This window comes from Stegodyphus dumicola, chromosome 1, assembly GCF_044657685.1.
Source record: "Stegodyphus dumicola isolate Sdum_Otavi_A_Nest chromosome 1, ASM4465768v1".
NCBI lineage: Eukaryota > Metazoa > Arthropoda > Arachnida > Araneae > Eresidae > Stegodyphus > Stegodyphus dumicola.
In genome coordinates this window covers 293,779,389-293,792,641 of record NC_140768.1, presented here as the reverse complement: position 1 = coordinate 293,792,641, position 13,253 = coordinate 293,779,389, and positions in this window count along the sequence as shown.

The following is a 13,253-nucleotide window of genomic DNA, read 5'->3' as shown; positions in this document are numbered from 1 at the left end:
GTTCTTCTACAGAGAGAGAAACCGCAGAGAATATCATTATAGGTGATATTCCAAGACGTTTACTTAAGCTAGATTCTACCAAGTACACGTAAGTCACTTTCCAAGTTCCAGTTTTAGAGGTACTCTCTATGCCAGGTTTAGCCTTATGCAAAGTTTAAAAAAATTCTGAATATTTCCATTTGTATAAAGTTAACTGCCAGGCTAATATGTACAGCAGATGTTGAATAATCCGCTGTTTGAGATAAAAATAAACGGAATGATTAGTTCCGTTTGATAACTTACTCCACTTTGACAGTAAATATGGAGTAATGGTATTTTAGGTAATTTATTACATTAAATATGGAATAAAATTCTCTTTGATCTCTGATTCAGGATAGTGCTTAACCCTTTGCTGCATCATGTCCACTCCAGTAGACAAAAGTTTAAATTTGTTTATTCTTCTGTAAATGCCTTAACATATTCCATTCATGTGTTTATTCATTCTATATTATTAGAACTTTCAACTGTCGGTCATAGATGGCTGTATAGCATTGCTATTGTGAAAATGGCTGCTGCTTCTGTTTCCAAGTTAGTACAATTTCTAATAGTAAACATTATATAATACTGCCATTTTTTATTCATAATTAGTCATTTTAGACATTTTATTTTAAATGTCAGTTTGAGAAAATTGTGGAGTGGGTAGATAAAGATCTACCGAAAAGAGTGAATTGAAATCCAAATGTACTGCTTATCAAGCCAAAACACCACCGGAAATGTTTAGGTTTGGCTAGGAATTTCTAGAACATTTGACATATGAATCCAATTGGTACAGGTTAGAAAATCGTAGCAAAATGAATTCAATCAAAATCGACGAAATGAAGGTATTTTGGGGGATCTGTATGTACATTTCAGTTATAGATTTACCGTTTAGAAGATGGTAATGATCACTGCAAACAATGCAGAAAATGATTCCAAATGCAATGACCGTAAATTGTTGAGAAGAGATTTGTATGTATGTACGTATATGCATGCTGTCCACTGTAGTGAACAAACTGTAGCAATTATTTAAAACGAAATTTGAATAAAATTATTTTTTTTTTATTATTACTAAGGTTATTTTAAGTAGAAAAAATACAAACATTTTAACTTCTGTAGATTATTTGTATGCAAAGGGTTAACAAAGCTGACTGCCGTACCGATGGCCCCGGGTTAGAATCCCGGAAAAGGCATGGATGTTTGTAAATGTATAATGTCCGTGCGGTATACTGTAAATATACGACAAGCCGAAAGTTCTCTCGAGAGGTTGATGGTAGGGGAAGAGGGGGTAAGAGAGCCTCGGATTCGTCGCCCCGGGGCTGTCTTCATCAAAATTGGGAGCGCATCTGAGCAAAGTTGTACTGTCACCTGTATGCTGCTCAAGGCTTTCCCAACGACATGGACACCTTGCCACTAAGAATTTCGTGAGATTTTCTGATGTTACAGTCAATTAAGTGATATAAGTGTCAAAACACACTATTCCCTCTTATACGGTGCCTCTTACCCCCCCCGGAGAGGTCGACGTAGTACTGGCTAGGATCTGTACCTAGGCAGTCTCGGCCACGGGGGTATAAAAGTTATGAACTTGGCAGTTCCTGATGATCCATGAGGTGGGTCTGTACTCACTCTTCATGGGCCGGGAGGTGTAAGTCCTCTTCCACCAAGATATTGGTAGCCAAATAGCAAACTGGACCAATGAGCGTCTGGTCACTGCTGTCCTTGGTATTCCATGTAAAGCCTAAGGAGCGGGGCATCCCGTGTAGTTCTGGAATGTAGCCATAATTAACGGTCAGTCATCGCTCAAAGTTGTCATCACCCACCCCACTGTAGTCTCGGTTCAGCCGGGATGGTGGTTCTGACTGGTCCGTGTTTAGCGGTGGGTCAGCTGAACTTGAGTGTTTAGCAGAGGGAGCTAAAAATTTGTTTTTTCCCTTTTGCTTTTGCAAAATAGTTCGTTTTTGTTTTTTCATTTTTGCTTCACCATATTTAATATTGCATAGAAGTCATTCATCAACGAAGGATTCGTATTGTAATTAAGAAAAATTTCGGTTATCGTATTTCAACGAAAATATAAATTTTGACTGTTCTCAATATTTACTTGGACGATTTTTTTTTTGCATAACATCTGTGCGTATGAACAGAATTAAAGGAATCTTTATTCCAAAACGGATTGCGAAATGTATTTCAAATGGATACAGAAGGGATCCTTTCGTGACGTCTGCACATACATACGTATGTATCTAACTTACATAACTCAAAAACGAGTAGCCCTAAAACGTTGAAATTTTGCATATGACACTTTTATAACATGTAATTATGGACCTCCCTTTCTCGTTGCGATCAACCGCAAGAAACGTACTTATTTATATAGTTTCATTCTTTTAACTGGTTTGGTCAGGCCACATTTTATTCTTATATGTTGGTAAATTGTACATTTTTTGCTTGAAAAGATCTTGAATTATGCTGTTCTTATTCTACGTTTAACGTTTTTATGCCTTTACTTAATATGCATGCGATAGTTTTAGAATTATCAACAATTTAAAAGTGTAAGAGTTGCTAGGCCTAATGTGGTCGCTATTTGTTTACATTTGAAGCTGTTAGTAGTACAATTAATTAAGTCAACTGGTGCTCCAACTCAAATGTCTTTTTTCCCAGTGAGACCAGAAGTTTACTTTAAATGCTTGTACACCGAACATTTTGTCTTTCTGCTCGTTGGTCGAATTGCTTTTTTTTTTTTTTTTTTTTTTTGCATAGAAATTCTACTTTTAATTGCAATTTTTTTACTTCATCTGCTTTCAACTGTATTCGAACTGTATTTTACTGTACATTATAATTGCTTATGAAATTTTATGAAGTTACAAATTTTATGTTTTGAGTGTTTACATATATTTGCCTAGCTGTGAAATGATAATTGAACTGACTGAATTTGAAATATGTCTAATGAAATTCGAGGAAACGAGTTTAAATGAAGTGCAGGAAATAATGTGCCCATTTTAACAGGCCGTGCAATTTAATCCATGCGGTGTCCACTTCAGATATTTTCTTCTTATTATTTTTGTTAATCAGTTTAAAATTCGGAAGTTTATCTAAATCCGTTATTTGCCACATTTGACGCTTAGCAACGGCATGTTGCTACGGAAGAGATCGAATATATAATTTTCATTTCAAAGCTTCTGTTACGCTAATGTTAAATTTTAAGAACTAGCTGCCTTTTTTACTCTTAGCCCAAAGAGTATTATCCCAAAAGGGCTATTAATTTCGTTTTTGCATTTTGCGTCGATTCACTTTTTGCGTTGATTCACTTTTCAAACTGTTGCTACCAATTATTACACCACTGTATTATATTTAAAGAAATTAAATAATGAAGAATCTACATAAATGTATGTATGTTTCTCGCATTGTGATAAAACAAAGGTACCTAGAGTCATGCAATTTTGAATAACGCAATACTCCACTGAATATGGGCATCTGGAAGCTCAAATTTGGAATTTGTTTTATTATCGATTTAAAATCTTGCAAAGCATGTATCAGGTTTTGATTAAGAAACTCAACGATTTCAAAGCGCACAATGGAAAAACTGTACGGGGAAAAAATATCTCCAGCGTGCGAGACCGTGTATCGGAAATTCTAAAGATATGCTCATTTTAAAATTATTTTGCTATATTGACGTTGAACTGAATTTTATGGTTTAAGTGCGAAGAACATGATATTTAATAAATAAAGGTAACACACAATGTTCTAACCGTTACACCACGAAGGCATGTGGAAAGGTGAAAGAAAATACCTTATATACTCCCCCATTTAAAGGCGACTGTGGATTAGGCGACCTTATAGCCAAATCCTATTGGTGAAGAATCATCATCCACCACCTTTTAATTCGGACGCCACTGTACTAGAGATATAAGGAATTCTTAAATCAGGAGATGGGAAAAAACGAGCAACGCCCTTGCCGGGTCTCGAACTTGGACCTATCGAGTACAAGCCGAGTGTGCTAACCGTTACATAAGCCTGTAACCTTACGACGGGAGAAAATATCATATATACTCCCCCTTTTAAAGGGCGACTGGGATTAGAGGACCCAATCGCCAAGTCCTGGTAGTGTAGAATCATCATGCCCCACCATTTTCAGTTTGTGCGCCATTGTAGAAACATTAGGAATTGTTTTTGAAAGCTAAACCCTCGCTCGTACCTGAACCTCTCGAATATGCGCCGAGTGTGCTAACCATTACACCACGAAAGCATGCAAAAGGTAGGGAGAAAACACCTTATAACTGTTTACCTTCTAGTTGGGTTACTGCGTTACCAATTAACAAACAATCCAGATATCTATTTCTATAAATTTTACTACACTAGTATCCTAGTATAATTATCTTTTTGAAACGTAATCCTAATTGTATTTTACTTCTTTAAATCAAATCAATAGATTCTTTTAAATACAAGGAAAATAAAACTGAACAAGGAAACAGAAATTTATCTTCAAAACTTTAATTAATGTTGCTTTTTCACATATATGTGTTATTGGTATTTAAAATTTACTGTAAATGATGCATCTAATCAATTCAAAATAAAACACGCTTTTGAACGTGTGCTATTAATATTGCTACGCCTAAGAGACGCAGAGAAAATTTATATTAGGCTGAGTCCATGAAAGGCATCTTTTCATGTGTCCTTCACAAAACGTACCTCTAGAGAGAGCTTCTAACGAGACATGTATGGAGCTCTTTGAAACGTTCCTTTGAAGTCTTATTAATCTGTTAACATTGAGGTAATGAGCTTCAGTCCTGAAAAGCGCTGCGAAAAGATACACTAACTTCTAATGTTTACTCGTTTTGCAGTTTTATCTCTAATGACGTGGAATGTATTCATATCACCCCATTTGATATTTCGGCTTAATTTTCTTGAATAGTAATTTAAGTTAGGAGTCTCTCAAGAGTTTGAATTTGAACATTAGGAACCTCAGGAGTTTGAATTTCATTTTAATTCGAAATACTTTTCTAGAGGTTAATAATTACAGTGAGAGGTAAATGCAAAAACAAATGAATTTCCAGTGAGGGATGTGTAATTATCAACATACTTTTAAAAATGTAAGTAAATAAGAAATAAAACAAAATCTTTGTATTGTTAAAGTTTACTTTAATCAGAAAGTATCAGTAATGTTTCGTTTAAAGAAGGCATATTATAAAGCTTCCAGAATCTTTCGGAAGCTCATTACAATTTCTTTTGCAATTTCTTTTTCAGAAATTATTATGAATTTCATCGAAATATGGCAACAGTCGGTATTTCAGTTTCATTTACTGTTTGGGTACAATTTTTTTTTTTTTTTTAATGAATGAGATATTTTTGCTTCTGCGATTTCTTAGAGAATTTAGTAGAATAACGAATATGCATTAAATTTTGTTTTCGTTGTGAATGTTTTTCTACTGAGAGACTTGAAACGCTGAATGAGACTTTCGGAACAATGCATTGTTAAAACAAGAATTTTAATTGGTATGTAAAGTCTATGGAAGTCTATAGTCTCTTTGGGATTATAAACTATTAACTTTAAAAAGACTATTAAAGAATTATTTCTTCTAGCCTTGTAAAACAAAGCAGAAATCAAAAGAAGGGTGTATAAGATCCATTTATTCCAACACAACATAACAAATGATTCAACCTCGGGTTTATATAAGCCAAGCACTTCTGGCTTAACAGAAATACTTAACAAATAACAGTTTCAAGGTGTGGTAAATTTAGTCTCACAGAATACTTTAACGCACAGGAAAGGCTCTGGTTTGTAGTAAATTGGCAAGACAAAGCCGAATGGCTAGAAGTACTCAACGTTGCTAACGCAAGTCGCTAATAATCACAGCACAACGTGGCCTGGAATAGGCAGACACGCTCTAAAACTAACTTCATAAACTCTTTCCTAAATAGCACTTCTTTCTACCTTAATCTGAAGAAACTTTCGCTATCTCATTTACATTCTGGCATGAAATGCGTGGGTGAAAAGAGACTAATAGGAAAGTAATCAAGGTTAAAATGACCTATTAGTTAAAAAGAAATAGATAAACCTTACAGGCACAGTATGTTTAAAGAAGGCAGACAGGTCATCAAAAAGGAGCCAAGGTCTGATAGATCATTCACTTCAGCTAATAAGGAACGCATGGATGATGTCAGAAATTTGTGTTTAGTAATCATTGTTTAACAGCTACATACATTATTCAACAAATACCTGTGTCAAATGACACAGGAATTTGTTGACACAAGTCATTTCGAAAGGTTATATTGGAAAACAGCACGTTGCTCTTCATTCTGTTTCAGAAAAGCTGAAACGTATTAACAAACTTTTTTTCGAAGACATTGACGTGTTCCTATGGCACAAGGGATGACTTCTCAAGTAGAGTCCTCAGTGGAAAGCATTATTACCAGTGTTATTACACACACACTGGTGTTCAAAATTAAGGACGAGAGGGTTTTCCAATATAGAATTGTGCAAAAGGTCATAGAGACATTAGGTATGTTTTGGAAGCAGGCAAGATGAAAAATTAGCAATCGCCTTCGCCAGGAATCGAACAACGGACCTCTGGAGTACCGGCCCAGCGTACAGAACCACTACCCCACGAAGGCACCGTAGGAAAGTAGGAGAAATACCTCATATACTCCCCTTTTTAAAAAGGGCTACTGGGGTTTTCAGGGGACCCAATCGCCAAATCCTCGGTGTGGAGAAACCTCATCCAACACCCTTTTAGTTCAGGCGCCACTGTAGAGACATTAGGTAGTTTTGGAAGGAAGCATGATGAAAAATTAGCAACCGCCTTCGCCTGGAATCGAACCACGGACCTCTGGAATACCGTCCCAGCGTGCAAAACCACTACACCACGAAGGCACGCTAGGAAAGTGGGAGAAGTACCTTATAAGGTTTCCAAATCAACAAAAATAATACCGTAAGATTCCCAAGATGTAAGGACATGGGTAGTGTAAGCAATACTTCCCAAGAAAGCAATCAAAATGATAGAAAGGAACTTTATTGAAAAAGTGGCATGGAGACAATGCAACAGAAGGCCGAAACATCCATGTGACAGGTGTCCAGCAAGAAATATCCAGCCTTTAGTAAAGGGATATGATCTCCTTGACTGCTGTGAAAGTTTCACATCATTTGTCGACGCTGAATAGGAGGTTGGCAATGAGTTTTTTGAAGCATTGCTGCCCATTCCTCTTGTAGCAACAATCGCAAATCCGGAATCGTACCTGGCAATACCTTACCTGCTGCCACTAGTCTCCTTAGAACGTTCTGTACATGCTCGACGGGATTTAGATTCAGAGACCTTGCCGGCCATTCAATGTGTTCAATATCATCACTCTCCAACGGCTCTTTGACAGTAACTGTGCGATGAGGTGGAGCGTTGCCGTCCATGAAGAGGAACTGAAGACCCATAGCACCTGTGAAAATACGCATGTAAGAGAGGAGAACCTCGTTATAATAGCAGACGTCGGTGACTGAACCTTCTTGGAAGATGTGAAGGTCGGTACGGCTACCAAGCATTGTGTCTCCCCAAACGAGAACTCCGCGATTTCTAAACCGGCCTCGTTTGAGGATATTGAAGGCATTATTGCGTGTTCCCCGCCCCCTCCAGATGTGCATGCGTCTGGAATAGCAACGCGGACTAAATCTGCTCTCATTCGTAAAGAATACTCGACCTCATTAATTATCTGTCCAATTTTGGTGTTCCTTGTACTACAGGAAACGCCTTCTCCGATGAGCAGGCGTTAATAGTATACACTGTACAGGTCGTCGTGCAAACAGTCCACCACTGTGCAGCCTCCTGGCCATGGTAAAACGCAATATCGGTAATTCAATCGCCTGTTCCATGTGTCTTGAGATTTCTCCCGCTGTTTGACGACTGTTCTTTTTTGCCTATAGGGCTATACATTGGGCTCATTCTGCTCTGGTTGATAGTGGACGACTATTCTTGAACTGTCAGACAGCTGTTCCTGTAGTTTGAAATGCTTTTCAAAGTCGTGAAACAATACTGTGAGGAATGCCGAACTCCACAGCCACACTTGTCACATTTCGACGTTCCTCAGTCTTTCCAATGATTCGACCTTGGGTAAAAGCATCCAGATGTCGTCTAAATGATTAATTATTCGACATTTCACACTGATGCAGCAACTCGACGGGGTTTAAATTGGTATATGCCGTGCAATAACTTCCACAAAATGCTGAGCTCACACCTCCAGCGATCTTTATACCCCTCCGACACTCTCTCAATACGTCTAGCTGCGTTATACGCGCATATGCTAATTTTCCTGACCTTAACGATATCCTGATTATTCTTTTAGTCCACTCTGCCTCTTCGTTTCACTGTTGCACTTCGCCCTTAATTTTTGCACACCAGTGTTTATGTTTCCTACTACCGATTGCCATTAAAAGGGGAGATGCATAACTAGATGTTATAGTAGTTCTGTGAACAAATTTTAATATTCTGCGGCTAATCGCTTTTGAGTTATGCTTTATATATATATGCACGTACGTAGTCTGGAAAAAAAACCTTATCTATTTTACAATCCATTATGGAAAGAAGAGTCTTTTATTCTGTCTGTATATACAGATGTCGCGCAAAAACATCCTCCAGATAGGTTCCAGAACGGATGCAAAATTTATATTTCCGTTTAAATGTGATGCCCGAAATGCTTTCGCGTTTACAAAACTTCCTTTATTTCGTACAAAGAAGTAAAAAATTGTTCTCAACAGCAGTAAGAAGATATGAAAAAATAAAAGAGCAATAAAAACAGACTAAAGATTGGATAGTATTTTTACACAAATAATAAAAAAAACCGTACTTTTTTATACATGATATCAATCATTAATACATTTTTATGTGCACTATTGTAACTAATAGTAATTTTCCCTAACTGAGCTGTTAATCTGCAACAATATTGCATTATTAATCTTATATTACGTACATTTCACCATTTCTTTACGTACGTAAACTGTGGTATCAGTTAAGATAAGTAAATGTTACTTCCCAAACTGTTATGAATTGGAGTTACACGTAATATTTCGCAAAATACGTATACCCAGCGGTTATTTTAACTAAAGATTTTGCTTAATACAGACGTAAAGAACTGAAATATGCTACCAGTGTTGGCGGTAATCGTAATTTAATTAAGATGACGGTTTGCCTAGAGTTCAGTTCATTGAACATTGCGAAAGAGGTCGTACTCAGCTTGCTTTCCTTCTTTAGTGGAAGACGAATTCTTGCAGGCAGATCATCTTTCATTTCACGTACAGGTTCTTATTTCATTAATCGTATCAGAACTGGCCACACACTTTTTCTTCGATACCTGTCATGACAGCTGAGTTAATCTATCATAAATATCATATCTCATTCCTTTTTGCTACATCAAAGGCGGTCTGTTAAGGGAGAAAAAGTTTGAAATTGAAGTTTCAGTCTTAATGTATGTTTTAATGTTCTGAAAAAGAACCGATAATGGTAAGGTCCCCCCGATTAAAAACCAAGCTAAAAACTGATTGTCACTCTTTATTGCAAATTTCGAGTGAATGTAAATTGTCAATAAAAATGCAAAAACAACAAAAAATTAATTTATTGGTTTATTGCACACTCATTCAGACGAGAAAAATTTCAGGTGATTGGTTACCTTACCTTGGTTGTAATTTACACTATAAATAGATAACAAAATTAAGAAAATGAAATCAGAGAAAAAAATGTTTTTAATTCCCGTGACATTTAATTGAAAAGAATAAAATCACACACACACAAAAAAAAATTTAAAAAGAAAGGCTTCAGATTATAACGGCCGCTCAAAAGGGTTTATTAAGGTTGTATATACTCTCGCTGAGATTTCAGTGTAACAGTCTGTTTTCATACTCACTCCTACTAACCCATCTTTTTCCTCTCTTCTGCTATATTATTAAGTGTCGTTTTCTTCATACTTACGCCATATACAATTCAACAGCAAAATTACAAAACTTTAAAAGCAGCATAGCAGTATACGTTTAGATGCAACGTTAAGTGTGTGTATATATTTTTCTGTTTTTTTTTCCAGCCTTTTTTAAGCCTATCATATTAATGTTCAGTTTTCTTGCTAAGATGCGTTTACAAACCTTTTCATTGTCTATTTTATTACTAACATGTTCTGCGCTAACTTTATTTATTAAATATCCCGCTCTTGGCTCTTACGTCACATGAAATTCGATTCCACATCAAAATCAGAAAATAATTAAAAACAGCAAATCTGTAGAGACAATAGGCATATTTTGGAGGCAAACAAGATGCAAAATTAGCAAACGTCTTTGCCGGGAATCGAACCACGGACCTCTGGTATACCGGGCCAGTGTGCAGAACCACTACACCGCGAAGGCACGCCAAGAAGGTGGAAGAAATTCCTTATAAATCTTTAGAATTTCTGATAGATAGTCTCGCCCGACGGAGATAAAATTATTTTATTTTCCTACAGTGTTGCCACTGCTCCCTTTGAAATTGTTGCAATTTTAATCAGAAATTTGTTAAAGGTTTTCAAAATATGAAATAGATAATAAAAAAAACACGAAATTCAAAATTTGGGCTTTCAGCTGCACATGTTGGGATGGAGGACTAGGTTATTCATAAGTGGACGGCTCTAGGGAGAGTTGTGTTTTCACAGTGTGAGAAACATGCACACATTTCATTATTTAATTCCTTTAATTACAATACAGGGCGATAATATTTGGTGGCAACATTCTGAAAAGTAAAACAACGCGTTTAAGTGCTTCGACTGAAAATGCCATTTCGAGACTTGCACGTTTCGAACGTCTTTTTAAGCTAACAAGTGAAAAAACATATTTGAATACGCTTCGCAACATAAAGCGTTGTGAGCGTGTTTCGTTAATAAGAGATAATACAAATATTTGTACATATTATTAGCTCATGCTTTAAGAACTGAAATTATTTTAAATTATTTCACTCAGATGCATTTAAAATTATTAAAATATACGTTTATTGCTTTTAAATCATTCAATGTTTTAAACAATTACAGTTACACAGATTTCCTGGAATAGTGTTAGGAGTAATTTCGATGAAATTCAAAACCACGATTAATAAGGTGACTTAAAAAACACTAGAAGTAAGAATAAAGATGTTATAATTAAGAGGAAACTATCATCAACAATTTTCTTGAATTTCAAGTAGTTTCATCTGGAGGAGAAGTATATTTGATTTGTTATTGGTTTATAGGATTACGGCAAAGCCTCGAGGATGGAGGAGGATAAGGAAAGGAATGCCTTTGTAGATGACTTTGTAAGGGAAACTGACTCGCATACAAGTTACACACGGGGGGGGGGAAGTACGAAAACGCCCATGCAGCCAACTCCGTTCATGGAATTCGAACTTCGTACCAAACTATCTGTGTTCAGCAACTTTACCACTGGGCTGTTAACGTTCCCGATAAGTAGATTTGAGTGCGAAAATTAAATCAGTTTTCGAAATAATAACAGCGCAGTATAAATGCAAATACTCTGTAAATGACGTCATTATAAGTAGTAGCTATTCTTTTTGCCATTGTGCGCTCAGAAATCTTAAAACATTTAATTTCAAATGCTTTAAAATTGCTTGCGAGTACAAATATTTACTTTTACACTTTAGAAATAAATTTTGCAAATAAATATTCAGTCGGAAAAACACTTGCGCGGACAGGCGCGTGGGGTGAGTCATAGCCCAGTTCCAACAAAATACCTATAAATATTTTTCTCAAACACACAGGCAAAGGAAAAGCGGTTCGAAAAGCCAACCACTACTAGAAATTCAGCTACTGAATGCAGAACATAATTTCAATTTCACAAGTTAGGAAAATTCCACTTTTTTGTAGGTGTGGGGTATGATAAACCTCACGCGCATTACTGTGGATTAGGCTCATTTCATGTCATTAGGGTCTTTCATTCGTCAAGTTATTAAGCTCATTTTGAAGCAGAAAATCATCGGTATTTGAGCTCTGTACCTCCCGATTGCTATCCAGACGTACTTTCAATTACACCGTAAAGGCAGGCAGCGAGAAGTGATGTAGAGCTATTAAGATTTTTTTATGCTGCAGACACGAAAAACATGTAATGCCCTCGCCGGACCTCTCGAATGCGCGCCAAACGTGCTGACCATAACACCACGAAGGCATGCTAAGAAGGCCAAAGAAGTTCTTTATATACTCCCCCTTTTTAAGGGCGACTAAATCATTATCCACAATGTGAATGGTGATTCTCGGCGTCACTGTGGATACATTAAGAAGTTTTGAAAGCAGGAGATATGAATAATGAGCAAAAGAATCCTGGTGGTGGAGAATGATCATGCAGCACCTTTTTTAGTTCGGGCGCACTGTAGAATCATTAGGCTATTTTGAAGCAAGAGATGTGAAAATTATGCAATGCCCGCGTCGGGAATCGAACCTGACCTCTCGAATACGCGCCGAGTGTGCTTACCCTACACCAGGAAAGCATGCTCAGAAGGCAGAAGAAATAATTTATAGAGGAAACGTTCTTTACAGCTTGTATGCCAATGAGATTTCAAGTCATGAATGTGCAAACGAGATCGTTCCATTCCTACGTTTCGCTCCTAATGTAGCATGTGTGAAATAAATGAAATCACCTTCGAATCCCTCTCCATTTTATCAGAAATTTTTACTTCGAACTAATTTCAAGTTTCTTGAGAAAATCACTAACATTTAAGGCAAGGAAATAAATACAAGTTCTATTTTGTAAATATGCATGGTTGCAGGGTATGTTACAACAAGTAGGAAACAACATTGGCTGCAATAAAAAACAAACTGATATTGAAAGCATAGAATGATATATCGCTGCTTTTCTATTTTTAATGCCCGTTCCGTTTTTTCATTCTTCTGAATTTTCTTCTTTTGCCTTTAACAAGTAATATTGGTGCAAACACATGCTACTTCTTTGTTTAATCAGTTGTCATGGAAATTCGCCGTTGTAACTTCAGCATTGTTATTACGTTTTACTTTCCAATTTTCTGCTCGTAATAACATGTTCAATTTCTCTGGCTGTCTTCACTATATTGGTACTCTTGTTTACGGATTTCAATTGTTCGCGGATATAGTAAGCTTAGAAACAAAATAAAATCACGAAAATAGGCAGATCAATAATATGAAAAGAGAGTAAAGAATTATCTTGTAGACAACGAAAATAAATTCCAGTTCTTTACATTGCATTTATGACTGAATACAATATTAATTTTAATCTACATTGTTGAAAACTA